Here is a 6,000-nt window from a genome sequence, read left to right as displayed (position 1 = left end):
GTGGGTCTATTTCATAAGTCCAAAAAACCTCCTGCTGACTGTGTTCTGTGGGAGAGCCCATTCAAATAGGCTAGCCAATAGTACGCATTTACAGACTTGCCCTAGGAAAATGATAACTCTTGCGTCCTCTAGTATAGCCCAATGATCTCATGTCACACAACCCAGATGAGCAAGAAGTGGTATGTTCATATCATTGGTAATGTATATGTGCCCCAGAGAGTGAAAGAGAAACCTATTAAGGTTCAAAGACCTATCACATTAGTGAAGTTTATAGAAGTTGAGTGATCTGAGGCATGCTAGAGCATACCCTTCAAAGTAAAGTATAAATTATTAGGTTTCCCAGGTCCCACCACTAAGAAGGAAGAACAACTCTTGGTAAACCTATTTGAGATAGAGAGGCAGTTCATTCTACACTTTGGTAGAATATCCATCTATCAAGTGACATGGAAGGCTGCCAGCTTTGAGAGTGGCTTACACCAGGAATGGACTCTACAGTAGGTCCAGACTCTAGTATAATTAAATCTGCTAGCTGGGCCATATGACCCAGCAGACCCTATGATATTAGAGATATGTGTGGTGAGAAAAGTTGCCATGTAGAGTTTATGGAAAACCCCACTGTGAGGATCACAACATGGGTACCTGTATTTCTGGATTAAAGTCATACCCTCTCTAACAGATACTTGTGCAGCACTTATCGCTCCTGGCATACTAATGGTCCTTGATAGAGATGAAGTGTGCCAGTCCATGAGAGATAAAGTAACCATGCACCTAGGACTGCTTATCATGAGCTTGGTTCTTTCAGATCCAGTAAGTTATAAGGCTGGATGGACTCTGTAGCAGTCCATTGTCAGATGGAAATATATCATCCAGGACCAAGTATAGGCTAGGTCAGAGGGCAGTTAATAGCAGAGGAGGTGCAAGAGGGGGATTGATCACACAATATATTACCTGGAAGTTACCAGCCTGAATGAGCTATGGAATGGCTCAGCTGTGTCACCAGTTTGGAGATAATACCCTATGAGGATGGAGTACCACTACCCAAGATATAATGCACAAATCAACAACTTTTATATATGCTGTATTCCACAACAGGTGGGTAATACATGGAGCCAGGAAGCAGAAGTGGACTTACAATCATTCCCAGGAACACACTTAAGGAACTTTTGTTTTCCTTCCCTGCAACTCTAAGCTTTGCAGGTCTGAGGTCTTGGTTCTTAGAGGGAAAATGTTTCTACTGGGGAACACAGCAGTATTCTTGTTAAATCTAAATCTGCCACTTCACATTTCTTACACTAAGAAACTAGCAGGCAAGGAAATGTGTTCTGATCATTAGGAAGAGGTATGGCTTCTACTACACAATTGGGGATAGGGAAGAATGCTTGTCAACTAGGTGATTCACTGGGTGTCTCTTGATACTCCTTTGCTCAATATTTATGCTTAATGGAAAAGGGAAGCAGCCATGGGCTGAGAAAGTCATGAAAACCAGGGGCTCAGACCCCACCCCCCCACCAGGGGTGATGTACATCATCCATCCACATAAGCCACCTAGACCAGGAAGGATGCTAGCTGAGGCTGAGGGGAATAGAGAATCTTAGAAGAGGAGGAGGATAATGAGTATCAGTTGTAGTCCCAAGAGTAACTGTAACAGCAGGGGCAGTTAGTCCTACTAATCTCCCTTTTGTAAGTTTTCCCAAGCAATAGGATCAACCAGAATTCTGGAGGAGATGCTCCTAGATGGGGTAAACTTATTATATGAAGCAGTCTTAGTAACATGAGTGTGATTAGAACCCTCTGGCATGAACAAGGCTCTCATTCTCCCAGTTGCCGGGAGTGTAGGCTGCTGGCCAATCACAGTTGACTCTCTCCTGAAGCATGCTCTGCAGGCTAAGGAAGCTGATTCATACAACGTTATAACCCTTCTGTGGGTAAGCTTATACAGTTGTCTCTCAGTGTCCTTGAGAAGTTGGTTTCAGGACCCCTGCAGATACTGAAACCTGTGAATGCTCAAGTGCATTATATAAAAATGGTGTAGTATTTGCATATAACTTGCGCACATCCTCTCATGTACTTCAAATCATCTCTAGAATACTCATAATGCCTAATACAATGTAAATGCTAAGGAAATAGTTGTAAATACAATGTAAACGCTATGTAAGTAGTTGCTGGTGTGCAGCAAATTCAAGTTTTGCTTTTGGAACTTTCTGGAATTAAAATCTTTTTTCTTTAATTTTATTTTTTAATTTAAATTTTTATTGGAGTAGAGTTGATTTACAATGTTGTGTTAGTTTCAGGTGTATAGCAAAGTGAATGAGTTATGTATATACATATATCCACTCTTTTTTAGATTCTTTTCCCGTATAGGCCATTACAGAGTATTGAGTAAGAGCTCCCTGTGCTTTACAGTAGGTCCTTATTAGTTACCTATTTTATATATAGAAGTGTGTATATATGTCAATCCCAATCTCCCAATTTATCCCTCTGCCCCTCTTACCCCCTGCTAACTGTTAAGTTTGTTTTCTACATCTGTAACTCTATTTCTGTTTTGTAGATAAGTTCAGTTGTGCCTTTTTTTAGATTCCACATATAAGCAATATCATATGATATTTGTCTTTCTTTGACTGACTTACTTCACTCAGTATGACAATCTCTGGGTCCATCCAGGTTGCTGCAAATGGCATTATTTCATTCTTTTTTTTTATGGCTGAGTAATACTGCATTGTATATATGTATCACTTCTTTATCCATTCCTCTGCCAATGGAAATCTAGGTTGTTTCCATGTCCTGGCTATTGTAAATAGTGCTGCAATGAGTATTGGGGTGTAGGTATTTTTTTGGATTGTGGTTTTCTCCAGATATATGCCCACGAGTGGGATTGCTAGATCGTATGGTAGCTCTATATTTAGTTTCTTAAAGAACCTCCATACTGTTCTCCGTAGTGGCTGTACCAGTTTACATTCCCACCAAGAGTGTAGGAGGGTTCCCTTTTCTCCACACCCTCTCCACCATTTATTGTTTGTAGACTTTTTCATGATGGCCATTCTGACTGGTGTGAGGTGATACCTCATTTTAGTTTTGATTAGGTTGTAGCTGCAGATACAGGATGCACAGATACAGAGAGCCGACTATAAGTTGATCCATCCAGTGGCAGAAAGGCCTTGTTTCAGTTTGGGAGATCTCTAGGAGCTTTCCCAGCTCCAGAGTCCCCGAGGGTTTGGCTGAAACCTCTGTTGTATTTGCATCACAGTTCAGCTTCTCCCATAGCCCTATCCTGCTTTCCTCACTTCATTCCAGATGTGGTTCCAGAGATGGCAGACTCCCCAGTAAATTTCCTGTGTGCATCTTAGTGTCTGTTTCCTGGCGAACCCAACTAAAACAGAAGATTGAACCAATGGAAAGACATGTCATGTTTTTGGATGAAAGGTTTCAATACCATATGTTAATCATAGTTGAGTTAAGTTTTAAGTTCATTGCTGGCCCCGGTAAACATTCAGACAGATTTTGTAAATTAGATAGGTGATTCAGAAGTTCATATGGAAAAAGAAATAAGCAAGAATATCCAGGGAAATGCAAAGAGGATGTTAGTTGGTCCAGCAAATTTTGTATGTCAGAACAGCTACTTCTCCAACCTCACAACTGTTAAAGAAACAATCATTTATAGCCAAGTACTTTTTCTTTAGAATTTATTTTTTAGTCATGTTTATCCTGTATTGAGATAAAATAGTCAGATATAGCCAGACTATATATAAATCATAGTAATTTTTAATAATGTAGTGAAATTCTGAAAGAATTGATTCATCACCAAGGTGTTTTGTATTCAACTTGGGCCTTTATTACCAACTAGCTCAATCTGGTTTGGTGTACAACCTTATATTCTTATAGGAAACATACTCATGGCAGAGTATTGTTTTATTAGTACTGTTTTTTGCTTGTAGTAATATATTCTATAATGCTAACACAGTTATATGAAATAATGGGGCATCATCATTAATTTTCAGGAAAAGGTCAAGATAGTAAACATCTTCAGAGGCAAAGGATTATGCAACACAACTACAAAGAAATTAATTGTCTCTCACATGGTTTACATTTTCCTGTTTTTTAAAAGCAGTAATAAGTCATCAGTCATAAGTACTGGCCTCTAAGAAGTCAGTAACTGATCAGTAAGTCAGTAACCTACTGACCTGTAAGCTCAAACTCTAATTTCTCTGTTTGATTAAGGCAGTGATTATTTCTTGATTTTCTTCACAGTGAAAATGAATACCCGTTAAATGACAAAATCATGTCCACAAACTGTATGGTGTTTCAGACTGAAGGTGTGAAGGCCAGAGAAATTTGGCTGGTCACTAAAATGGTACTGGGGCTAAAACAATTGCTATTTGTAATTGTTGCACCAGTTCTTTATGGTTTCTTTGTATGCAAAGACAATGTGGCTATTTCAGGAAAATAATGAGTTGATAATATGGGGTGAGATAAAAGCAATTTCTTCATTACAAAGAATCCAACTCTCTTATTACTTCTATAAGCTAAAGTATCTTTACCTTTGCCTGTCTCGCTTTACACCCACTACTGGGAAATTTTAAAAAAAGATTAGGATGGGGCCTCCCTGGTGGCGCAAGTGGTTGAGAGTCCGCCTGCCGATGCAGGGGATACGGGTTCGTGCCCCGGTCTGGGAGGATCCCATATGCCGCGGAGCGGCTGGGCCCGTGAGCCATGGCCGCTGAGCCTGCGCGTCCGGAGCCTGCGCGTCCGGAGCCTGTGCTCCGCAACGGGGGAGGCCACAACAGTGAGAGGCCCGCATACCGCAAAAAAAAAAAAAAAAAAAAAAAAAAAAAAAAAAAAAAAAAAAAAAAAAAAAAAAAAGATTAGGATGTACTTGCAAATCAATAGCTACTCCAACTGGAAAATAGGCACCTATATAGATATCCTTGTGGCTAAAGCTTTACTTAAGAAAAAACTCTTTTCTAGGATGACTACTCTGCCACCTGTATGCTGTGTTTCTGTTCAAGGGTAGTATTACGCTTTGTGTTAATCCAGGACTTCGCTGGCCCCATGTAACTTTGTGATTCCGTTTATCCTTAACCCAGACTCTGCTCCAACCAAGCCACTGGATAGGCTTCTGTTGCTGCTGCCCATTCTTGGTGTTAACTCCCACCTCAGTGGCATCTCGACTGCCCTTTCTCTTATCCACATTTATCACTTCCTTCAAGAACCAACTCCCACATTTTCTCCCTCCAAGAACAAGGCCTGCTTTTACTTTACCTTTTTGAGCTCCCACACTTTTTAAGTTTTCCTTTTCTTCTTGCTCATGTCTATTCTGCAGAACTTAAAGCTTCATGTTTTATCTATCCCAGTTAAACTCAAGGAGCATTGTGTTGTGTTTTCTTTTATGCACCTAAAGAACTCATTTATTCACACAGTAGTTACTTGATACATACTGTTTACTGTGAATTTATTTCTAGAGATGATTATTGTCTCTTCAGTATTGATTTTTTCTTTTACCTTGAGCTGAGATGGAGTGAAGGCAAAATAATTGCAAATTTCAACTTCCTGAATAGTCATTGACTGAAGTGACTGTAAATGAATCACGCTATATATTTCCAATACTCTGGCTCTACTTTCTCATCTACCATTATCCCCAGCCTCTTCCAGTCTCAGCTGCCGTGTCAACTTGTATCAGTGCCCAAGGTTCAAATGCTTTATCAAAATAACAAGTCACCAAGAAGTGTAGCTGGTTTTGCAGATAGTTTTGCCACCATGTTTCTTTAAATTGAAGTAGTTGTTGAATTTGGGCCAAAGATGACCCAAATATAAAAGAAAAGCAGTCTGCTAGCGGGAGTTGTATGGGGAGGTATCAGTGTCCACCATGGCTCATTCAAATCCAATCACTTGATGCTCAATCTCTGAGGAAAATGGAGATGGTGATCTGGTGAACATAGTGTTCTCAGTGGCTACAGCTGTGTGGGCAATGAAGTTCTGAAACTTTAAAGGCCTGGAATCTAGGAC

The sequence above is a fragment of the Mesoplodon densirostris genome, chromosome 14 (assembly GCF_025265405.1).
Source record: "Mesoplodon densirostris isolate mMesDen1 chromosome 14, mMesDen1 primary haplotype, whole genome shotgun sequence".
Classification (NCBI taxonomy): domain Eukaryota; kingdom Metazoa; phylum Chordata; class Mammalia; order Artiodactyla; family Ziphiidae; genus Mesoplodon; species Mesoplodon densirostris.
The sequence above is the reverse complement of the archived record's forward strand: the minus strand, read 5'-3'. Positions refer to the sequence as shown.